The following is a 25386-nucleotide window of genomic DNA, read 5'->3' as shown; positions in this document are numbered from 1 at the left end:
GGTCAACAGGGAAGGGATGAGGCAGGGGAAGCTGGGCCTAAAGAAAACCCTCCATCAAATGACTGGGAAAGCCCTCGGAAGCAGGGGCTGAATCCCTGTGACCAGAAAACAGAGTAGGGTAGTGGAGGGGTTTTGGTGGGGGTTGGGAGGGTGGGCATTGATGATATTCTCACTCCATTCGCATTTTAGGCTGTGGAAAATGGAGACTATTCTGTCTTCATACTTGGCACTGACCCAAAATTCCTTGACTCCTGGTCACACTCTGTGAGCTGATTACTGCCCTTAGTATTAGACCAGTCCATAGAAAGTGGGAACAATGGCTGTGACTCAGTTGGAGGATTGGTGCAGAGGAATGGACCTGTACTCTAGGAAGGCCTTGCTAATCGTGGGGATCCCCATGGAGTGTAGTGAGGTGGAAATTAAAGAGACCCTGAGGAGGGGCTTAGAGTCCCTCTTAACCTACAGGGTCCTGGGCACAATGTTCAGAAGGGAAGACCATGCTAAAGCAGGTTTTCCTTGAATTGACTGACACCATCAACTATGCTACAGTGCCCAGCCGGATCCTAGGAAATGGAGGTACCTGGGAAGTGGTGGTGAAACCGCGCAGCCCAGATGAGGAATTTATCAATAAACTGAAGGACTTCCTAAAAGATGAGGGCTGAAGAATGGTAGATGTGGCCAAAACCCTGCAGTACAGCACTCACTCGGAGGGCGCAGAGCCAGAGGGCATTGCTCAAGTCAGGCAACCAGTCTTACAGCCTCTGAAAGAAAGCCTGTGGTACTGAAAACTCAAGACATTTTTGGGAAACTCTCTCCCAGGCCCAGATGAAGAGAGCTTTGAAACCTGGCTAGAGCAGGTGACTGAGATGATGCAGCTATGGCAGGTGCATGAGATAGAGAAGAGGCGGTGTTTGCTGGAGAGCTTATGTGGCCCTGCCCAGTCCATCATGTGGGTACTGAGGGCCAGCAGTGACTCTGTGACACTGGAGGAGTGCCTAGAGGCCCTGATGCAGATCTTTGGGGATAAAGAGGACCATAGAACCTCACAGTTTAAGTTATTCCAGACCTTCCAGGAGTCCGGAGAGAACATCTCTATTTTTTTTGGTATGGTTAGAGCCCCTGATTCAGAAAGCCAGGCAGTACAGCCCCTTGTCAGTGAGAAGCACAGACACAGTTCTCCTGAAACACATCCTAGCTCGAGCCTCCATGACCACGGCCCTCCATGGCAAGCTCGAGCTACTGGATCAGTGAGAATGTGCACCCACTTTCCTGCAGTTAATGAAGCTCATTCGAGATGAAGAGGAGTGTGAAACCACCATGGCAGTAACCGAGGAGTACCAGAGTCAAGCAGAAAGGGTCTGCAGGGCATCAGAAGACAGTGTCCTGATCCCTCAGGTCATGGTATAGGCAAGGTCATTTGCTGAGAGCAACACTCAGACCATCCAGGAAGGGATCATCCCATTTCTGAAGTGCAGGTGGCTGTCCTCCAGCTGTGACACTGGGAAGGAAGGCCACAGCCAGGCATTATTTCCTAGGGCTGAGAACCAGCCTATGGCAAAGCCCAGGCCTCAGCTGGCAGCAGAAGAGTCAGAAAACAAGAGAGAGGCTGGAGCCATTGAGCCACCCTAAACCTTAGGAAGGATAGGCTCAACACATCCAGGCACCCCTCTGCTAGCAGGCAACAGATGAAGTGTAACAGGGGGAAGAGACAGTCTACACAGGCAGCGAGGGCCTTGAGTGGGGCAGAGGGACAGGGCAGCCTGGCCCAGCCCTCTCAGCCTCTACCAGCTGGAAGGTGCTCCACCAACCAAGCCAAAATCAGTTCAGGGAGGTGCAGGAGACCCAAGCGGGGGGCCACATCATGTGCAGCAAAAAGGGGTGCCAGTGCCTCAGACAGAGACCCCAATATAGCAGAGGCTGAAGAAGGGCAGTCCACACAAACAGTGGGGGCCTTGAGTGGGGCAGAGGGGCAGGGAAGCCAGGCCCAGCCCCCTCAGCCCCTACCAGCTGGAAGGTGTTCCACCAACCCAGCCAAAGTCACTTCAGGGAGGCGCAGGAGGCCCAAGTAGGGGACTGTCATGTGCAGCAAAAGGGGTGCCCATGCCTCAGACAGAGACCCCAACATAGCAGAGGCTGAAGAAGGTGTAATCGGGGGCTCTGGCATTGGCCCTAGCTTTTGGCCACCTGCAAACGCCGACCCTGTGGGCTCTGAGCTACTGATGCTGATGGGCCCCCAGGGCACATGGGGCCTAGAGGGGCCTCTCTGGAGGCCATCTCCACCACAAGGAGCCAGCACTGGCAAAGAAGAGCTGTGGGGCACACGGGAAATACTCCAGCAGGGAGACTGCAGGAACTAGCCTGTCTTCAGGATCATCTACACTTCCCTAGGGAGTCCCCAGGAAGGCAGCACCCTGGAGCCTTTCTGCAATTGAGGGCAGAGGACCCAGAGGCCCATAGCACCCAGCACCAGCCTACAAGCAGTCTTCCCCCACCCCAGCCCCTGCAGCCTGGAAGGGCTGTAGGGACAAGGACAGCAAAGACTGTGAGGAGATAAGGCCCTGGGTACCTGGTGGGCCAGTACCCCTTTGCTGTGAGTGAGTGTGCATGTAAACTTTTGTTCCAAAGGAGGAAAAGGAGAAGGAGGAGGAAAAGGGGAAGGAGGAGGAAGAGGAGGAGGGGGATGCAGGAAGAGGAGGAGGGAGATGGAGGAGAGGGAAGAAGAGGAGGAGGAGAATTCATTAGCAGGAGGGAGGGTTGTTTTGTTCTGCTTAAGTTTGAGCTTGGTCACTGGAGACCTGGAACTCGCCTGGGGAAGTACCACTCACCAGCTGTCAATGCTAAGGTCAGCCCCAAGGCCTGCCAACTGGGAACAGCCCTTAGTGGCCAGCCCAGCTTTGGTGAGGAGTGCCTGCAAACAACTGCTGCCCACACTGGCCAGAGAGACTTTAAGGGCCATGTCATGGTGCCTGGGCCTCCCCCTACCCCTCCAGAGCGGACCCCTATTCAGTATCCCGTGGGGCAGGCTGCTCCTTGTCCTGGGAAGTCCAGATGTGTCCCTGTATGCCCCCTAGTGATCCAGGTTACAAGGAACTCCTCCCTGCCACAGCCCCTCTCCCCTCCCCATCAACACACAACCCAAAGCAATCATCCACTTCCTCCCACCCCCTGCAGAGCCCTGAGGTGCCCATGAACCCGGGCCAGGTGTCCCCACCTACCCAGTCACCGACCCCTCGGCCTTGCCACATGCCCTGAGCTTCAGCACTAGCCAAGGCCCTACCTGCTGTGGTCCCGGGTCGTCAGCTCAGTGTGTGCTTTCCTGGTGCAGATTCGGGCCTGATTCTGTTTGGTCTCCTGGATATGTGCGTGTGTTCTTCTCTGAGCATTTTCCCCCACTGTGGGGCAGAGACACCCCAGCCCACTCCCAGGAAATGGTGGGAAGGAGGGGATGGATGAGGGCTTGGCTGGCGCCCACCCCAAGACCTTGGGAAGGAAGATCTGCATTGGGGCTGCAAAAGGGCTTTGGGAGGCCCCCCAGGACCTGTGCTCTGGTGGGCCACCCATGCTTCCTCAGGACTTAGTGTCCTGGACTTGGTACAGCGTGCCCTGCTGTGTGACTGTACTGTGCCTGTCATAGGGCATGTGGGCCTGAGTGGGAGGGGCTGCCGTGAGGGGATCAGGCATTGCCAGCACCCACCAACCTGGGAAGACACGTGTGAGGCCCTCGGGAAGGAAGAGTGTGGGAAGAGGGAAGGCCACCATATCTGGGGAGGGAGGGCACCTTGTTAGGGACCCCGGGAGGTTGGGAGCCAAGACCGTGATCTTCAGTGGACAGTACAAGTTCTTCTCTGTGTTGTCATTCCCTGTCTTCAATAGTTTCAGTCAGTGTGGATGAGTGTGAATTCATAGATACAGTGGATGTGATGTTAGATATACTGGGTATGATGTCAGATATGGTGATGTGTTGTCATTAACACAGTTGGTGTGATGTCATATATAGTGGATATGATTGCTTTTCAACAAAGTTTCCTGAAAACTTGAGCTGAGTCTCATCTCTGATCTGGACAGTGGAGGGGAGGGGTGGAGGGGGTGGGGGGAGTGACAGTGGCCTGGTATCCTGAGTTGGTGCTGTGGTGCAGTCCTGGAAGTGTCTGAGATGGTCTGTGTGGCCCTCTGGGCTGGATGGAGCTGGGTGACAGGGACTTATGGGGAGGGACTATGGCTGGTTGGGTCCCCAGGAACCTCAGGGAGCCCCCAGGAATAAGTGGATTGGATGTGGGGGGAGGGCAGGGCAAGCAGATAGGACACCAGGCTCCAGGATCCCTGGCAGCTCCATGGGGGCTCCAGGCACCCAGATGGTTCAGAGATCACGTGTGCCATCCCAAGGACCAGACAGCCACAGGAAGGTCCTGGTGTGAAGTCAAAGACCACTGTCAGGATTGTGGTGCAGGATATCAGGGTTGGGGTGTTTGCCCACTTTCCTGAGATCAGTCTACCCCTGCTGGCCAACAGCAGCCAGCCTGCGTTTGGGCAACCGGGGGTGGTGGGGGCAGTGGTGTGATGTCCGAGGAAAGGAAGGTGGGCCAGCAAGAGTTCCACAGGCCTCAGGCCCTGAGCGTGGGCCAGCAGGAGTTCCACAGCCCCCTTTCCTCAGAGGTGGGGAAAGGCTGACAGCACTGTCATCCAATTTGAGCCCAGGGCAGGGTGGCCTGCTGAGAGGCAATGGCACCCCTCTCCCTGTCCCACTCCTTCACACTAGTCCTATGTTCTGGGAGCAGGCAGGAGGCAGACATCACACCCACTGTGTTTAGGACAACAAAACCACTATATCTGACATCACATTCACTATATCTGACATCACATCCACTGTATCTGTGTCATCACATCCACTGTATCTCTGTCATCACACCCACTGTATTCTTTCTGCAGCCTGGAGAAAGAAGAATGTGCCCCTGAACTTGAGTGCACCATCACTGCAGTGCAAGTGGAGGCAGGAGAGAGGAAGGGAGCTAGGTGCCCACAAAGATCCAAAGGGGCTGTTTAGCCAGCTGCTCTGGTGGTCTTTGGACACAGAACACAGGTCTTCAGAGCTGGCCTCAACCAGGACCCATGAACACGCGGGAAGGGCAGCTCGACCCTTCAACCCCAAGGGACCCTGGGCGGATATGCTTGCTCCTGGTGCTGGTGCTCCGTTGGGAGGGGGCATTGTTATCAAGAGGTGGAGGAGGGAGATGGACCGGTTGGGTGGTCCAATCTGCAGAGCAGTGGAGCCTTTCCTATGTTACTTTCACCACAATATACATTGCTTCCAGTTTCAAAGGCCTTAGCAATAATAATGGATGGCATCACTCACTCGATGGACATGAGTTTGAGTGAACTCCGGGAGTTGTTTATGAACAGGGAGGCCTGGCGTGCTGCGATTCATGGGGTCGCAAAGAGTCAGACACGACTGAGCGACTGAACTGAACTGACCAGTTTTCCCAGCATAACTTGTTAAAGAGATTGTCTTTTCTCCATTGTATATTTGTGCATCCTTTTTCAATGATGACACAAATAGACAGAGAAAGATACCATATTCATCCTAACCTGCATACAGATTTCTCAAGAGGCAGGTCAGGTGGTCTGGTATTCCCATCCCTTTCAGAATTTTCCACAGTTTATTGTGATCCACACAGTCAAAGGCTTTGGCATAGTCAATAAAGCAGAAATAGATGTTTTTCTGAAACTGGCTGATTCTGGGTCCATGGCTTCCCCAGAGACTTCGGTGAGCAGTGCATTCGCCAGGGTGGAAGGCGCTACTGATCCAGGAGACACATTCTCAAGCATGAGGCCGTCCTGCGTTTGCCTGTATGTGCATGTATGACATGTGATCCACATGGTCAAAGGCCTTGGCATAGTCAATAAAGCAGAAATAGATGTTTTTCTGGAACTCTCTTGCTTTTTCCATGATCCAGTGGATGTTGGTAATTTGATCTCTGGTTCCTCTGCCTTTTCTAAAACCAGGTTGAACATCAGGAAGTTCATGGTTCATGTACTGCTGAAGCCTGGCTTGGAGAATTTTGAGCATTACTTTACTAGTGTGTGAGATGCCAGCCATCCTGGGAATAGCCGCCAAGGCTTCTCACACCCAGGGTAGCCATTTCGAAGTGAGGCACCCCTCCCTCATGACTGAACCGACTCCTTGAGCACCATGTCCACCATGTGAGCTGAGGTAGGTTGTGCGTTTACATCGGGTACCTGTTTCCTTGATTTCTCTTTCTGCTTTATAATTGTTAGTGTATAGGAATGCAAATGATTTCTGTGTATTGATTTTATATCCTGCAACTTTACTATATTCATTGATTAGCTCTAGTAATATTCTGGTGGTGTCCTTACGGTTTTCTATGTAGAGGATCATGTTATCTGCAAACAGTGAGAGTATTACTTCTGCTTTTCCAATCTGGATTCCCGTTAATTTCTTTTTCTTCTCTGATTGCTGTGGCTGAAACTTCCAAACCTATGTTGAATAGAAGTGGTGAGAGTGGGCACCCTTGTCTTTTTCCTGACTTTAGGAGAAATGCTTTCAGTTTTTCACCATTGAGGAATATGTTTGCTGTGGGTTTATCATATATGGTTTTTATTATGTTGAGTTATGTTCCTTCCATGCCTGCTATCTTGAGGGTTTTTATCATAAATGGATGTTGAATTTTGTCAAAAGATTTCTCTGCATCTGTGGAGATAATCATGTGGTTTTTATTTTTCAGTTAATGTGGGATCTTACATTGATTGGTTTGCAAATACTGAAGAATCCTTGCTTCCCTGGGATAAAGTCAGTTGGTCATGATGTCTGATCTTTTTAATATGTTGTTGGATTCTGTTTACTAGAAGTTTGTTGAGGATTTTTCATCTACATTCATCAGTGATATTGGCCTCTAGTTTTCTTTTTCTGTGGCATCTTTGTCTGGTTTTGGTTTTAGGGGGATGGTGGCTTCATAGAATGAGTTTGGGAGCTTGCCCTCCTCTTCAATTTTCTGGAAGAGTTTGAGTAGGATAGGTGTTAGTTCTTTTCTCAATTCTTTGTAGAATTCACCTTTGTAGCCATCTGGTCCTGGGCTTTAGTTTTTTGGAAGATTTTTTATTACAGTTTCTTTTTGCATGCTTGTGATGGGTCTGTTAAGATTTTCTATTTCTTCCTTGTTCTGTTTTGGGAGGTTATATTTTTCTAAGAATTCATCCATTTCTTCCAAGTTGTCATATAGCTGCTGCTAGTAATCTCTTATAATCCTTTGTATTTCTGTGTTGTCTGTTGTGATTTCTCCATTTTCATTTCTAATTTTGTTAATTTAATTCTTCTCCCCCCCCCTTTTTTTTTTCTTGACGAGTCTGGCTAATGATTTGTCTACTTTATTTGTCTTCTCAAAGAACCAGATTTTAGTTTTGCTGATTTTTGCTATAGTCTCCTTTGTTTCTTTTTCATTTATTTCTGTCCTAATTTTTATGATTTCTTTCCTTCTACTAACACTTGGGTTTTTCACTTCTTCTTTTTCTAGTTGCTTTAGCTGTAAAGTTAGGTCATTATTTGTTTTTTCTCTTGTTTCTCGAGGTAAGCTTTTATTGCTATGAACCTTCCCCTTAGCACTGATTTTACCGAATCCCGTAGGTTTTGTGTTGTCGTGCTTTCATTTTCATTTGTTTCTATGCATATTTCTTCTACTATTTGTTGGTTATTCAGAAGTGTGTTGTTTAGCCTCCATATGTTTGTATTTTTAATATTTTTCCCTGTAGTTGACATCTAATCTTAACACATTGTGATCAGAAAAGATAATGGAAATTATTTCGATTTTTTTTTTCAATTTACCAAGGCATGATTTATGGGCCAGGATGTGATCTATTCTGTAGAATGTTTGGTGTGCCATTGAGAAAAAGGTCAAGGCCATTGTTTTGGTGTGAAATGTCCTATAGATATCAATTAGGTCTAACTGGTCCATTGTATCATTTAAAGGTTGTGTTTCCTTGCTAATTTTCTTTTTGGTTGATCTATTCATAGGTGTGAGTGGGGTATTAAAGTCTCCCACTATTATGTGTTACTGTTAATTTCCCCTTTCCTACTTGTTAACATTTGCCTTGCGTATTGAGGTGCTCCTATGTTGGGTGCATATATGTTTATAATTTTTATATCTTCCTCTTGGATTGATCCTTTGATCATTATGCAATGTCCTTCTTTGTCTCATTTCATGTTCTTTATTTCAATGTCTATGTTATCTGATATGAGTATTGTTATTCCTGCTTTCTTTTGGTATCCATTTACATAAAATATCTTTTCCAACACTTCACTTTCACTCTGTATGTGTCCTTTTATTTGAAGTGGGTCTCTTGTAGACAGCATATATAGGGGTTTGTATTTGTAACCATTTTATGATCCATCTTTTGTCACCTATCACTCCATTTGTCCATCCCTCTATCCAATCATCAATCGATCATTTCCCTTGGTGCATTGTGGCAAATTATAGACATCAGTATGTGTCTCCTTAAGTATTTCAGAGACTATGCCATTAAGCAGTGAGCCATATTTGTTTATAGCAATTTTCTTTGGATATAAACTTTACATACAATGAAATATGCCAATCTTTTTATTCCCAACCATGTTACTTTTTAATTGAAGTATAGTTGATTTACAATGTTGTGTTAATGTCTACTTTAAAGCAAAGTGTTTCAATTATGCACATATATGTGTATATATACATTGTATGTGTGTGCACATTCTTTTAATCTTTTTTTTTTTTTGGCTACACTGTGCAGCATGTGGGATTAGTTCCCTGGCCAGGGATTGAAATTGCATCCCCTGCAGTGGAAGGGTGGAGTCTTAACCACTGGACTGCCAGGGAAGACTCATATATATGTTTTTCCATTATGATTTGTCATAGGATGTTGAATACCATTCCCTGTGCTCTACAGTAGGAACTTGTCTATCCATTCCATGTACTCAAGTTTATATCTCTTAACTGCAATCTCTTCCTCCATCCCTCCCCCAATTCTCCCTTCCTTGGAAGCCAAAAGTCTGTTCTCTATGTCCATGAGTGTGTTTCTGTTACATACATATGTTTGTGTGTGTGTGTCATATCTTAGAGTCCACATTTAAGTAATATTGTTTGGTATTTGTCTTTCTCTGTGTGCTTCACTTCACTTAATATGATCATCTCTTGGTCCGTACATGTTGACTGAAATGGCCTTATTGTTTTTTCTGTACAGATTCTTGGATCCTTTTAACCATACTTAGAGGTATTCATCTGTGATTTGTTTCCCTGATATATTATTAAAATGTGTGTAATATATCACTTTTGGGATAGTACATCCATTTTGAGGCTATATTAGGATTTTTCTATGTATATGTCAGTCAGTTCAGTTCAGTTCAGTCATTCAGTCATGTCTGACTCTTTGAGGCCCCATGGACTGCAGTTCCTGATGCCAGGCTTCCCTGTCCATCATCAACTCCCAGAGTCTACTCAACCTCAGGTCCATCGAGTGGGAGATACAGTTCAACCATCTCATCCCCTTCTTCTCTCACCTTCAATCTTTTTCAGTGTCAGGAACTTTTCCAATGAATCAGTTCTTCACATCAGGTGGTCAAAGTATTGGAGTTTCAGCTTCAACATCAGTCCTTATGAATATTCAGGCTGATTTCCTTTAGGATTGACTGGTTTGTTATCCTTGCAGTCCAAGGACTCTCAAGAGTTTATATGGGTATGAATAAATATTTATTGTGTTTATGCTGCCCTCTCATTGAGAAATAGAAGAATGCTTATGAATGTGGTTTATAAAATGCAAACTTATTCTTTACATGTTGAAAAAGCTAAGGTATAAATCTATTAAAAATTAATACATGCTCTCATTACTTGGTGCATTTTGTGGTAAACTGCAGACATCGGTATGGAAATCTGAAAGTTCTTCAGCAAGTGTGCCATTATCTAGTGAGCTATGTTTGTTTAGAGGAATTTTCTTTGTAATATAAGCTTTACATACAATGAAACATACCAAACTTTTTTTTCCAGTCATGTTATTTTTCACTTGAAGTATAGTTGATCTGCAATGTTGTATTAATTTCTGTGAAAAGATTTATTTTTACACGTATACACATTGTTTCTGTGTGTGTGATTACTCTATATATATATATATATATATATATATATATATATATATATATACACCAGGTAAGTCCCATAGATATTCTTTTTTATATTCTTTTCCAGTATGGTTTATCATAGGATACTGAATGTAGTTCTCTGTGCTCTGCAGTAGGAAATGGTTGTTATACCTTCCATATGTAATAGTTTACATCTGATAACCCCAACTTCCTATTCTTCCCTCCCTGAACCCCCTCCTTCTTGGAAACCATAAGTCTGTTCTCTATTTCCATGAGTCTGTTTCTGTTGCACAGACATGTTCGTTTGTGTCATAACTAGATTCCACATATAAGTGGTATCATTTGCTATTTGTCTTTCTCTCTCTGACTTATTTCACTTTGTATAATAATCTCTCAGTCCATCCATGTTGCTACAAATGGCATCATTTCAATTTTTATGGCTGAGTACTATTCTGTTTTATATATGTGCCACTTCTTTATCCATTCATCTGTCAAGTAACATTTAGGATGTTTTTATATTTTTGCTATTGTGAATACTGCTGCTATGAACATTGGAGTGCCTGTATCTTATGAGATTACAGTTTTCTCTGGGTTTATGCCAAGGTATGGAGAAGGAAATGGCAACCCACTCCAGTATTCTTGCTTTAAGAATCCCAGGGATGGAAGATCCTGGTTGGCTGCCGTCTATGGGGGCACACAGAGTCGGACACGACTGAAGGGACTTAGCAGCAGCAACAGCAGCATGCCCAGGAATGGAATTTCTAGATCAGAAGATAATTCTAGTTTTACTCTTCTGAGGAACTTCCATAGTTGTCAATAGTGGCTGCACCAACTTACATCCCCACTTACAGTGTAGGAGGGTTCCCTTTTCTCCACATCCTCTTCAGCTTTGTTATTTGTAAACTTTTTGATGGTGAACTTTATGACTGGTGTGACATGATACCTCATTGTAGTTTTGATTTGCATTTTTCTAATAATTAGGGATCAGTTCAGTTCAGTCCCTCAGTCGTGTCCGACTCTTTGTGACCCCATGAACTGCAGCACGCCAGGCCTCCCTGTCCATCACCAACTCCTAGAGTTCACTCAGACTCACGTCCATTGAGTCAGTGATGCCATCCAGCCATCTCATCCTCGATCGTCCCCTTCTCCTCCTTCTCCCAATCCCTCCCAGCATCAGGGTCTTTTCCAGTGAGTCAACTCTTCGCATGAGGTGGCCAAAGTATTGGAGTTTCAGTTTCAGCATCGGTACTTCCAATGAACCCCCAGGACTGATCTCCTTTAAGATGGAGTGGTTGGATCTCCTTGCAGTCCAAAGGACACTTAAGAGTCCAAGAGACTCTTCTCCAACACCACAGTTCAAAAGCATCAATTTGTCGGTGCTCAGCTTTCTTCACAGTCCACTTCTCACATCCATACATGACCACTGGAAAAACAATAGCCTTGACTAGATGGACTTTTGTTGGCAAAGTAATGTCTCTGCTTTTTAATATGCTATCTACGTTGGCCATAAATTTCCTTCCAAGGCGTAAGTGTCTTTTAATTTCATGGCTGCAATCACCATCTGCAGTGATTTTGGAGCCCCCAGAAATAAAGTCTGACACTGTTTCCACTGTTTCCCAATCTATTTCCCATGAAGTGATGGGACCAGATGCCATGATCTTAGTTTTCTGAATGTTGAGTTTTAAGCCAACTTTTTCACTCTCCTCTTTCACTTTCATCAAGAGGCTTTTTAGCTCCTCTTCACTTTCTGCCATCAGAGTGGTGTCATCTGCATATCTGAGGTTATTGATATTTCTCCCGGCTATCTTGATTCCAGCTTGTGCTTCTTCCAGTCCAGCGTTTCTCATGATATACTCTGCATATAAGTTAAATAAACAGTTTGACAATATACAGCCTTGACGTACTCACTCCTTTTCCTATTTGGAACCAGTCTGTTGTTCCATGTCCAGTTCTAACTGTTGCTTCCTGACCTGCATATAAGATTTTGCAGAGGCAGGTCAGGTGGTCTGGTATTCCCATCTCTTTCAGAATTTTCCACAGTTTATTGTGATCCACACAGTCAAAGGCTTTGGCATAGTCAATAAATTTGGCCTTGGAGTATGGAATGAAGCAGGGAAAATGCTAATAGAGTTTTGCTAAGAGAACACAATGGTCATAGCAAACACCCTCTTCCAACAACACAAGAGAAGACTCTACACATGGACATCACCAGATGGTCAACACTGAAATCAGATTGATTATATTCTTTGCAGCCAAAGATGGAGAAGCCCTATACAGTCAGCAAAAACAAGACCGGGAGCTGACTGTGGCTCAGATCATGAACTCCTTATTGCCAAATCCAGACTTAAATTGAAGAAAGTAGGGAAAACCACTAGACCATTCAGGTATGACCTAAATAAAATCCCTTATGATTATACAGTGGAAGTGAGAAATAGATTTAAGGGACTAGATATGATAGATAGAGTGCCTGATGAACTATGGACAGAGGTTTGTGACATTGTACCGGAGACAGGGATCAAGACCATCCCCAAGAAAAAGATGTGCAAAAAAGCAAAATGGCTGTCTGAGGAGGCTTTACAAATAGCTGTGAAAAGAAGAGAAGCAAAAAGCAAAGGAGAAAAGGAAAGATATAAGCATCTGAATGCAGAGTTCCAAAGAATAGCAAGGAGAGATAAGAAAGCCTTCCTCAGTGATCAATGCAAAGAAATAGAGGAAAACAAGAGAATGGGAAGGACTAGAGATCTCTTCAAGAAAATCAGAGATACCAAGGGAACACGTCATGCAAAGATGGGCTCAATAAAGGACATACATGGTATGGACCTAACAGAAGCAGCAGATATTAAGAAGAGGTGGCAAGAATACACAGAAGAACCAAGTAGGCTACATAGGAAAAATTATGGATACTATACATAGCTTCTTGGTATCATCAATTTTTGGTTTCACTACCAAAAGTGTTTAGGTCAAGCTGGTGAAAACACTTAGGTGCTGAAGTGTTCTGGGTGATGGAATGATGGAAAGCAGGTCATGGACCTGAGGCAGCAGGAAGATGTTGTCTCCTGCACAGTTCAGGGAAGAGGCTCCCAGCTTCATGGATTCCTGGTCCTGCTACGGCTCCCAGTTCACAAAGCCTGGCAGTTTGACTCAGCTCACAGTGCCTTCTGTCTCAAGGGCCACTATATACATCTTTGCTCAAAATCCACTGATGGCCCTCAAGTACCAACACAGGCCACATCCTATAGAACCTTTGGCACTGGGGGACCAATGGTGTCCATGTTCTCCTCCTTTCCTAATTGGAGGCTCTTCACTGTCTCCCTGTCTCCCAGCTGCAGACTTCAAAGTACTCACCTGCATTCCCACTCATTCTGGGGAAAGCTCTCTTTGCAAGAGATGCCTCTTCAACCACTACTCAGAGTAGGTGCTTTTTGGTTTACAAATTACTTTTGTGTGAATCATCCCATGACTGCCTCACTCCCGTCACATACACCAACAAATGTCTCCTAATGGGGACATTTCACACTGTGCTCATCCTTCAGATAAAGAAATGGAGACTCAGAGAGGGAGTGATTTCCTGAGACTCACGCTCCAGCAGTGGTGGTGCTGGGAACTAATCCAGGTTTGAGATGGCAGGGCAGAGTGTCTGCTTCCTCCTACACAGTCTCTGTGGAGGACCAGAGCCTGCCCAGCCTATCAGGCCGCTGCACATACCTGCATGCAGCCTTGCCTCTGCGGGCAATGGATGAAACTTCACAGCACACCAAAGTCTCTAGAAATCCTTTGCCAAAAATCCCTCAGGGAACCTATGCACATACTGTCAGGCTGGGGGCCCCCTACAAGCTCACCTGCTACAGCTACACACCTGGGCTCAGTTCCCTCCATGGGTCTGACCCTTCTGGGGGCCCTTCTCCCATTTCCCAGCCAAGGAGACCCTCTTCACTATAAGCCCCAGTGCATATGGCCCTCCTGTCTGAAAAGCCCTCCATGGTCCCTCAGTGTGAGTCAGGGGTTGGTTCCCTACGCTTCATGTTCCCCAAACTCTGCCTCGTTTCAGGCTCTGTGCTTTACAGGTCTGCCTGGAAGATGTGCTCCAGCCTTTCCAGCCCCCAGGCCTGAGTGATGCATGTGTGAGTGGACACGTGACACCCTGCACGGTGGAGGAGCCTCTTGCAGGATGGGTGTCCTTGGACTTGAATGCACTTTGTCTTGTGAGGTCTGGCACCCAGACCTGCCCTCTCCCATCAGGCTGTGCTTACACCAGGGCTAGCAGGTGGCTGGATGGCCAGTGCACTGGAAGCAGTTCTGCCCGACCCAGTAGTTGTCTGATGCAAAAGACGCCAAGAGCTCCTCCCACCGGGCTGTGTGCAGGGCAGAGCATGGTGCCACACAGGCAAAGGCAGTTGGTGTCCTGTGCGTACACACAGCCACTGCTTGGGCAACAATTCCTGATTTCAGTTTTCCTGCTTGGTCAATAGCAATCACAAGGTCTCAGGCACTGTGAGGGCCCGACCATCAGGTCCCACTGTGAACACCTCCAATGCCTGTCTGTGCTCTGCACCTCCAGATGGGCTGGCAGGAACTGTCAGGTCAACATCGCAGATGATGGGATGCCCTGCTCAACCATGTCTGCTCCCTGTCCCCTTGGTGGTAAGTCCCCAGCCAGCCTCTTGCACCAACTCCCTACCTTCCCCACTGCCAGGAACAGCCTCACAAAGGACCCATCCTGAGAAGGCTGGCCCTGGAGTGTTCTGAGGAAAGGTGGTAAGATGGGGCCTTGGTACAAGATTGACATCCCCTGCCCCACGGGTTATGAGGACCCATCCTGGGGAAAGTCAGTGTGTACTCAACCCTGGGCTCAAGGCCACAGCCCAGCTGCTAGAACTTGTGCTGGGCTGGCAGGGGGAGAGGAATTCCCTGGCAAGTGAGAAGATCCAGGTGTGTGGAATGTGGAGGGGGGAATAGAGGGGAGTGACTTCTTTGCTTTGCTGTCTGCAGGGTGATGACCAGCCTAGGATGAAAAACAGTGAGGACCAATGTGTGTGGGGGGGTGGGGGGACAGAGTCTCCCCAGTAGCTGACAAAGCTTTAGGTAGTGGATAAACATCAGCCCAGGATTCAACAGGTGTGGCTGAACCTCAAAGACACTGAATGTTCCACCAAGGCAGGACTGACCCACTGGCACTGGATGTCCTCCTGGGAAAACATGCATCACTGACATGAAGGCCAGGGAGACTAGGAGGCAGACCCCAGAAGACTAGGACATCCAAGACGTCTCTGAACTTCTGAGCCTGTGACAGCAGCCCACCTTCCCCACCCCATAAAGAGCTAGTGCCCCCACCCTCAAGGGAGCAAACTGGACCAGAGGCCTCCCTCACATGTGCCCTCCATCCCAGGAAGCAGGGGAGCTGGCGGCCCTGATCTGTGGCAGGACGCACAGCACTACCATGATGATAACCAAGGAAGCATGGGAAGAGCTGGTCACCTACTGCCCGGCTGCCAAGCAGAGCGAAGTCATTGTACAACACAGGTCAGGCTCACCATGCCTGGTGATGGAGGAGATGGACGACACACCCCTCCATCCATTCTTGCTGCCCAGGGACTGCAGCAGAGGTCGTGGGCTCACACTGAGCTGCCAGGAGCCAGGAACCATGATGAGGGCTGCCACCTCCCAGGAGGCGGGACCCACAGAGGAGGGAAGGTGGTCCATACAACGTGGCCTCCCAGAGCTTTGATAGGTGGGAAACCAACCAAGGTACAGTCCAAAACGACACTGAGGCCAAGGGCAGCCACCCCAGTAAACAGGTCAAATTCCTCACCCAGGTTGGGCCCCTGAGCCAGTTCTCAGGTCTGCAACTGAGGAACAGGGATGGGGCAGCTCCCTGGGAGAAGGACGCTGCAGCACCACAGAAAACAGACGTGGGAACAACCCTAGTCCCTCCCAAAGGGACCTAGGGCACTGAGATAGTGAGCCCACGCAGGCAGGTGGGACCACCAGAGGAATGGAGGTTGCCAGATACAGGGTCAACTTGACACCAACTTGAGAGACTCTGTGGCCCCTTTGGGACTACCCCCTGGGCTGGGATTTCTGGGCACAGGGGTTCAATGGTCAAGGGACATGGGGCCAGTCCCCAGGATTCATCAGTCGGTCTTGAGCTGCAAGGGCCTGGAGGCCTGGAATGCACTATCCCCCAGAACCAGGTCCAGCGCTTAATGAGACGTCTGTCAAGGACTCCTTCAGAACCTGGGGGAACATGTGATGTGAGGAAAAGATGGTAAGGCTGAACAGAAACCCTGCATGAACTCCAGTGAGTAAAAGAGAAATGCACAGAAAAAGGGAGGGGATACATGCCCCGCTCATGAACTGGAGAACCTGCTCACCTCTGGTGGCAACTCATGGGCATCCTCTGCTCCTGACCCCTCACACCCACTCTGTGCTTGGCCAAGTCACCATGGTGGGCACACTAGTACTCAAACGATAGCTGGACGGGTCTCCCACCCAGAGTGCAAGAGTCCCCTCACTGAAGTCCTTTCACCATGGGTATGGGATGACAATGTGCACTCCAGTCTGCCCTCCCTGCTCCTTGTTCTCACAAACTAAACTGTTGGATCCATTCTGTGAGCTGCAGCCTGGTGTCTGGAAGTCCTCTCCAGTCCTGGTGGGCGTGGCACCCGGGTCGTGGCCATCCTGCCCAGATGGAGGACAGTGAAGAGCATGTAGACCCCAGAGCTTGGGAGTGATGGACACATGCAAACCAGCATCTCCCACTTCTGTCTCAAACATGATGTAAAGGCCTGTGATGTGAATGCAAGCAGGGCAGCAACAGAGGCTCACAGAAGCTTCCCAGTCCCCCTGGATGGTGCCCCATCTCCTAGGCAATCAGCACCCTGAGCAGTGGCAGCAGAGTGGCCATCCGTGTCCATAGGTCCCATGCGTGCCGTGTCCTCTCAAAGAACTGCAGCAGAACTGAGATGAAATCAGAAACTTGTCTGGTTCTCAGGCTGGCCCCTCCATCTGGGCTGTATGCAAAGGGATGTGGTCAATGGGAGCTGCCCTGGTGACAGAGGGGAAGTAGGTCTGGCTGACCTCCTGGAGCTACACGGCTGCCCCTGGGCTTGTCCCGTGTGTGGGAGTCCAAGGCCCAGAACCAAAGCTAGGCAGGGACTGAGGAACTGACATGGTGGTGAAGGAGCCCTTTCTCATGGGCAGAGTGCTGGACACCAGGGCAACATCTCCTTGGGGACTGCTTGCCCCAAGTGCCAAGCCTGGGGGTGGATGGCAGCCCCCAGTGGAAGGGCCTAACAGACACATGCTGACCTGTGGGGCACTTACGGCTCCGAGACACCAGGTGAATACTGAGTCCATTGCTAGCCTGAAAACAGAAGAGAATGAATCGGCAATACAAACACCAGGAAGGGATGAGTGCCCAGACCCCAAAAGAAGTGCCCACAACTCAGCACAGAAAGGACACACAGCTCAGTGGAGATATGGGCAACAGGCATTTCAGAGAGGAAACCACATTGGCCAAGGAGGACATGAGGGAAACCGAGAATCTGTGTCAAGCCCTTCCAGGTCAGTGCTGCCTGCAAACGCACAGCAGGAGCAAAGTAGAACCCTCACCAAGCCTCAGAGACCCAGGTGGGGTGGGAGGCAGTACCCCCTGTGGATCGGTCTACACATCTGGGCATGTGTGGAGAGCTGGTGCCAGCAGCAGGAATGGGACAGGTGTGGAGAAACGCCACGGAGCAGGGCCTCACAGCTGCCCCTATCAGCAGCCACACATCATAGGTGTCCAGTTCACTGGGCAAGGTCTAGTTCATAACCAGGATGCGGAAAGAACAGCAGCAGCCTACCTACCATTCACAGGACCCTCCCTCATGATCTGAAACCACTACCAGGAGGTTCTGGAGTGTATGGAGGTAGCTGATAACCACTCTTGGGGCAAGGATCAGGGCACCAGCATGAGGGAGTTGGGTGTGGTATTCACTCGGGTCCCTGCAGCACTGAGGCCTCAAGTCCAGGAGGCAGTCTCTGCCCCTCAACTCATGGCAGGGAGACTTCTGCAAAGAGAGAGCATGTTAGAAGGGAAAGTACTGCTCGGAATAACATTCCCACGGCAGCAGTTGCATGGGTGCCTGGCTAATGGGAATCAGTGAGACATCGACCCTGCCATGCTGGGACTTGGTGACCCTCGGCGGTCCAGACTTGTGCACAGCAGCCACAGCCTGGATGGAAGCAGAGGGCAAAGACATCAACAGGAAGATGCAGGGTGCCCCAGAACTACCAGATGAGAGCACGTGACACTTGGGCAGGCAGAAAAGGGATGTTACAGCTGTGCTTGGAAGGAGGACAGTAGGTTGTCAGGACAAGAGGAGCCAGCAGTCCAGGGGCAGGAACTGCATGAGCTGAAGTGTGGGGTCCCAGATGTACTCTGCACAGAGCCTAGGGCCAGCACAGCCATCCAGAGTGCTGGGAAACGAGGAAGGAGACCTGGGACCACAGGAAGCCCCCCAGGGCACCATGGACAGGTTGGGGCTTGGGCTCAGCTGTGCTTTCCATCCGGGGTTGAGGACAGATATGTGTGCGATGTGACACAGAATCGATGGTGGAGGAGAAGAGACAAGAGGGGTCCAGGCTGGTGGGGGGAGCCTAGACTGACAACACTGGCCCCAGGCCATGAGGCCTGAGCTCAACTAGTAGCAGTGGGGACAGGAAGAGGAGCATTTACTGTGATCAGGCACTTGGGAGGCAGGGACACAGCAGCCAGGGCGGCAGTCAGGAGCAGAGTCTGGGCTGAGCCCCCAGCCAAGAGGAAGAGTTCATGAAACAGTTTTGAAGGCAAAGCTGCCTTTCTCTGAGACATCTCAGGTCCCAGGGACAGCAGGTAACACAGGGAGGATTTTCTTTCGCATCTGCAAAAAAACAGATAGACTGTTGCTCAGCACTGAGCCAGCAGTCCCAGGGTGGCTTGGAGGGAAGAGATGGGGAACTCCTCCCAGAGGTCGTGCCTCTCTCTGCTTCCCTGGCCCCTGGGGTCCACTCTGAAGCTCAGATGCAGTCACAGAAGACACTGGGTCACGGTCACTTTGACTCTCGCCAATTCTCGCAGACTGGACGCCTATGGCAAGGACTCAAAAGGGCAGTCTGGCCTCTGCCATGAAGCTGGACAGGCCCACTCTCCGTGGGTTTTCCAGGTCCACAGCTCCATCCTTGTCAGCTACATCCTGCCTCTTGTGTTTACAACCTACCCAGAGCCCTGCCCAAACCCCACCCCAGCCCCACCCAAGCCCCGCCGCAGCCCCACCCAAGCCCCTTTCTGTCCCAGTCCTGCCCTGCCCTGCCGCAGCCCTGAGTCGAGTCCTTCTCCAGAATCTCCACGTCAGCGCCGTCTTTCCCACACTCTTCCTCCCACACTGCCTCCTTCCACCTCCTTCCCTCTCTTCCACCAGGCCACTCACTTCCTGGTCCTCCTCTAGGTCCTGCTTCAGGCCGCAGGTCTTGAGGCTCCTCCTGGCCTGATCTTCCAGGTGCCTCAGAGCGTGACGGATCTTAGTTTGTCTCCTAGTGAACAGGGCCGGTGAGGGAATGCACCTTTGTTCGTACGTGTGTGTCTATGTAACTGCGTGCCTAAGTGAGTAAGGGAAGCCATATACACTGGAAATGATAGGCGTCAGTGTTTGTGGGCCGATGCGACTGAGGCCAGCCAGTACTGTCAGCTGTCTCGGTCCCAGTGGTGGACCACTGTCCTGCCTGGTGGCCGCAGCCCAGACATCCCAAAGTGCCCACAGCTCACTCTGCTTGCAGGAAGGCGGGACCTGCCTCGTGCACAGATGTTACCTCCAGGCAGGGGTTTCCAGGCTCTGGGACCAGAAGCGCCTGCCGGGGAACCAAGCTGGACCTTCTGGCCCCCTCCATGGCCACAGTCCCTGCCCGCTTTCCTTCCACGTGTGCATCCCAGCAATGCCCTGGGACACATGGGGAGATTCCAGCAGACCTGCCCTCCAGCCTCCTAAACCACCCCTGGACTGTGACCTCACGCTGCCCCCTGCGAGTCGCCCCCACCCAGCCTGACCCTGCAAGGCCTCAGCTGCTTGTTCACGGTTCCCCTCCTAGTGGGGCCCAACCATGAGTCCATGGAGGGTGGCCCGCTGACTGGCAGGTCCTGGATCCTTCCAGAGTGGCAGCTTGAGGGAAGGAGTCATTTTCTCTTGTTCTTCGTGGGGTCTCCTGGGCTGTAAATCACCATCACTCCTGGGGGATGGGTTTCTGTGCTGCAGGCTGAGGCATCATGGGGGTCCCTGTGCCAGCCGTGTGAGGACAGGCCAGCTGCTGTGATGAGCAGCACCCACCCTGAGGGAACCTGCACGTGTGTTTCTCATCACTTAGGCCCTCCTGGGACCCCGTGATCTGAGGCCCCTGCTGAGGAGACCATGGTGGCTTGTTGTCCAAGATTGCTGTATTGTCACTGGTGACTTTCTCCCTGTTCCTCTGGTCCTTGGGCAGGTAAAGATGCCCAGTCAAGCAGATGGAAAAATGTTTTCTCCGCTGGCCACCAAGCAGGCACCCTCTGCTTCAGGCTGTAGGAGGGCTTATAGCCACTTCTTACTCAGGGACTCCACCCACATAGGTGAGATTCGGAGGCCCTCAGGAAGGAGGGGTTGGGTTGGCTGAGAAACTGAATGGAGGAAACTGGGCAAGCCTGGGATCCAGTCACATACCCCAGTAGAAGACATAGCAATGGCCAGCCCCAGGGGACAGCCAGTGAACAGTGTGACCCTTCATCACCCAGCAGGTGGGCAAACGTTCAACCGAATGATGATGTTTGGGACCAGCAAGTGCATGAGGACATGACACCCTTGTCTGTGGTTGGTGGAGTGGAAACAGGGGAAGCCTTTGTGGAAGGCCATTTGCTGGCATGTGTCAGCACCTCAGGTGTGTGCCCTGTGCACTGGGCCGCCTCCTGCATGGCTCTTCAGTGAGTGTGTGGTCACATTGAGTGGCTGTATTAGCAGAATTTTTGCCTTCCCTTCCATCAAGATGGAAACATCAGTAAATTGTGGGACCCCCCCGACACTGGGAGGTATAAACAGACACCGTGTAAGGGTGAAAACAGACACATGAAGATGTGCAGACATGGAGGAGTGTGCCTGAGGTGCTGGGAGTGGAGAAGCTATCCCCCACTCCCTGCTTACCCCTGTGGAGAGATGTCCCAACAGAGCTGACTTTCTGACTTCATTTGCCAGCAGTCGCATCAGGATTACACCGGGTGTCTCATATTAGGAACCGTGTTGGTTCAGGAGGCCTGGCAGCCAAGGTTGAGATGTCAGCTGACGTTGGCTCTCATGAGGGCTGTGGAGAGTCTGTCCTATCTCTCCCTCCTCACTTCCAGGGCATTGCTGGCCTTGGCGGGTGTGTCTGGGCTTGGAGAGCTCCGCCTTCCTCTTCACCCCAGTTCCCCCGTGTTCCTGTCTGTCTCTAAATGTGTCCTTTGTATGGGGACAGCTGTCCTGTTAGAGGAGGGTCCATGAGCTCACTTGACCCCCATCAGCTCTGTGAAGACCTTTCCTTTGTCTGTAAGGTCACACCGAGGTACTTGGGATTGAGACTCCAGCACTTGACTCTGAGGGGACACGATGTGAGTCCTCACACCCTGCAAAGGGTCTGAGGTAGGAACACACTGAAATGTTCCAAGGATGGAAGGATAACCTTCATGGCTACCAGAGGTGAATGCAGGGGCAAGGAGAGCAGGCCACTAGGGTAGGAGCCAGATCATGTGGGGCCTTGTGGGCCTGTGAGTACTGTGGCTCTGCTGTGTCAAATGAAGGAAACCCAGAAGGCCCTGTGCCAACCCAGAAGGCCCTGGGTTGGGTGTCCCTGGGACCTTGTTCCTGTCCTCATAGCCATGTGGAAACGGAGGCCCCTTGCGAGGTGCTGAGACCCTGCTGAGGTTCAGGCTTACGGCTCTGCTCCTCTGCTTCCACCCCCACTCCAGTGAACAGGGACCCCACTCCAGGTACAGGGAAAGAAGTGCGAATGGAGGTGTGTGTGTTCAGGTCCCCTGCAGTCTATGCCTCAGTGCCACCTCAGCCATTGAATGAGGTGACAGTAACCTAGTGTATTATTTGAGGTCTGAATTCTGTGATACCTGAATGGTGCTGTCCCAGGCCCTGGTGATGACATGGATCATACCCATCCCATTAGTTCCTGTTCTCCTTTGTTCTTTCTCGAGGCTCTGGGCAGGGGCCAGGGCATCTGCTGACAGTGGAGGCAGTGGTATGGGAAGGGCTAGGAGGAAGGTGGCTCCCAAAGGTGTGGGGAAGACACCTGGCAGGGCCATCTGAGGTCCAGGGTGCCCCAGGGCTGAGTCCAGGTTGGTTAGCATGGATCTGCCCTTAGCAACCCTGGGCTAACATGGGGGATCTGCAGAGCATGGGCAATGATGGCGTTGTGGAGCTGAAGGGTGGGGTTGTGGCAGGGAGTGGGGGAAGCCAAACCCAGGACAATGCCTGTCTGTGCTGGGAGAGGACCAGAGCCCAGCCTCTGGGCTGTGAAGCCAGGGGGCTTGTCCTCCCTCTTCAGTGCTCCCAGGGTTTCAGGGCTGTCTGTCTTGGAACTCACCTCGTGCCTCTCTCCCACTGTCCCACTCTCCTTGTTGACCTCCCCACAGACTGCATGTAATGGATGGGTCTTCTGGGTCGCCACCCCTCTATCAGTGGATTGCATGGAGATGAATGGAATGAGCCAGCTTTCTCTGACCCCTGCATTCTGTGTCGGCAGATTTGGAGGGTGCTCGGGCTCGTGAGGCTGAGGTCCAGCCCAGGGCTGTGAGCTTGCAGGCCACTGAATCACACTCCTGACCTTTGTGGTTTTGTGTTTCCACAGCCACATCAGGCCCTGGGAGCCCTAGGAGCCCTGGGAGATGAAGTTCGGCTATCTGTTCTTTTGACAGCCATATGCGGGTTTCATCTTAAACGGTGTCAAGAACCTGGAGATGCTGCGGCAGCCCGTGCTACATGGTCACTGGCACTGTACCCTGGCCATCCACATGGTGCACCAGGACTGGAAAGACTCAGCCTGGTGGGAGCTGCTGGAGTGGAGGCTCAGAATGAGCCCCACCCAGATCCAGGCCTTGCAGGGGAAAAGTTCGGCCATGGAGTAATCGTGGGTAAGTGACACCCCGCCTCCTGCTGCCTGCATGGGCCCTGGCACTGCCCTGGATCTCAGCTGGGTTGTACTTGTTTGTTTTCTGTTGAACCAGTTGGTGGGGTTGGGCGTGGGGACTGAGGTTTCTTCAGAGGGACAGTGAGGGTCCATGGACTGGGAATTGGCGGCACAAGGTTCCTGATCACCACTCTGGGCCTCAGTCCCCGTTTGCGCTTGAGGCAGAAGTGGGTCCAGGACTGCACGTGGTGCTTGTCTGTGTGTGTGTGTGTCCCCACATGTGTGTCTGCGTGCCTGGCAGAGACCATGAGAGGCAGTAAAGTACCCAGCCTGGGTTCCATACTCACATTGCCTGAAGCTGGGCCTGAGCAAGTCCCCTGACTCCCCAGGGGTGAGGCCCCACAGCAACACCTGTCTGCTGGTAAACCCCTTGGGGACCTGATATCTGCTGGCCCCCTCTGGGGCCCTCCTGCTCTGTCCCTGCGGCCTGCAGTGGGCAGACTGAAAGCTACCCATGTCCTAGTGGGTTCCTGGAGCACCAGGCCTCTCCCTTTCATTTCACTCCCTCCCTCGCTTGGCCTCGCCCCAAGTTCCCTTTGCTGAGGTTAGCCCTCAGCCAGAGGACCCAGTTCACCTCAGGTTCCCTCCATGATACAGTCTTAGTCTCAAGCAGGTGCAACTTTGAATGACCTTGTTCTCATTCTGTGTCCTGTCTTTGCACACAGGTCTTGTGGTCACTGGGGGCATTTTGCTGTGCCTAGAAAACCTAGGTCCCAACTAGGTGCAGGAGCTGAAGAATCAAGCCCTGCTACCTGACCTGTGACAGAACTATGTGACTGTGCTCGCCAACCCCCTCTGGCTGCTGCAGCCCGTCTCTGGGAGGGGCAGAAAGACATCTTCCAGGTGGACATCCCCCAGCACCTGATCCCCTTTGGGCAGGAGGCCTGTCCAGACTGAGCTTTTGAGAGGAAAGTGACTAAGAGACCAGCGCATGGTGATACCATGCAGTCACCACCGCACTCTGGACTTTCCCATGTGGTTGTGTCTGAATCGGCCCTGTGCTGCAGTGCCTAGTTGGTGTGGGGCCAGGGGCAGGGACTCCCCTTGTGTGATGCTGCTCTGGACTCAGCGAGAGACTCCGGGACTTTGAGCTTTATGAATTGATGGTCTTGCCACTCATTTTGGCCCTGCTGGGTCTGGGTGGTTGAGAGAAATGTTGTTTGGAAACCGGTTAGTGTTTTTCCCTGTGTTCTGGTCCAAACTCCCTAATGTTGGAACAGTGTCCAGCGGGTGATGGGGAAAGGCCAGGGGCGGGGCTGAGTGTAAGCAGGCAGAGAGGCCCGCAGGCCCAGAAACAGGCTGTGGTTTGTCCTTGCACATGACACTTGTCCTACTGTAAAGTGTCCCTTGGCTCTCAAAGTATGTGTGTTGGACGCAGTGCCTGGCCACCTCATATCCAAAGATAGGCTTCTAAACACAGCTGTGAGGGCAGAGTGACAAGGGCTGGTGTTCACCTTGTGGAAACCTTGTATTTGTCTTTGGCTTTGGGCTAATGTGTTTGCAAGGCACTTAGTGGCTGGGGTGACCCTGCTTTCCAGTGAGCCTCTTGAGGAGGCCCCTGGATAGGGAGCTGGGATGCTCAGCTGCTGATCAGAAACTTGTTGCGTCGTTGGGGGATCCTTGAGGAGCCCCTTCGGCTGCAGGGTGTATGACTCATGGAAGGTGACACCCCCACGGTCAGGAGCCCAGCTGGGCCGTCTGCTGAGCAGCAGGCAAGGCCCAGGGACCAGTCCATCCTGGGTTCGCCTCAGCACTCGGCTCATGGGTCAGACCCTTAGATGAGCCTGTGAAATGCTGCTGTTTCCGATGAAAATGGACCATGGGGACCAGACTGAAGATTGCCTGGGGCATGGGCTTCCAGCCTCTTCTAGCTCACCCTGTGCCATGCGTGAATACAATGGACAGATAGAAAGAACACAGATTCGTAGTTCTCGTTTGATTGTTTATTTACTCCAGTGGAGTTTTGCTTGAATTTATTAGAGCCAGAAATCTATTTTTGATTATAAGAGAGTGCTTTTGAGTGTTCCTAGGATCTAGCACAACTCCAGGGAATCTCT

The 25386-nt window shown here is 50.7% G+C and overlaps 2 pseudogenes; both read left to right on the top strand.

Moving 5' to 3' along the window:
• Window positions 1–316: 316 nt before the first annotated feature.
• Window positions 317–1636, top strand: LOC102189745 (annotated as a pseudogene).
• Window positions 1637–23027: 21391 nt separating this feature from the next.
• Window positions 23028–24226, top strand: LOC102173076 (annotated as a pseudogene).
• Window positions 24227–25386: the final 1160 nt, after the last annotated feature.

This window comes from Capra hircus, unplaced genomic scaffold (genome assembly GCF_001704415.2).
Source record: "Capra hircus breed San Clemente unplaced genomic scaffold, ASM170441v1, whole genome shotgun sequence".
NCBI lineage: Eukaryota > Metazoa > Chordata > Mammalia > Artiodactyla > Bovidae > Capra > Capra hircus.
This window is presented reverse-complemented; position numbering and strand designations above follow the sequence as displayed.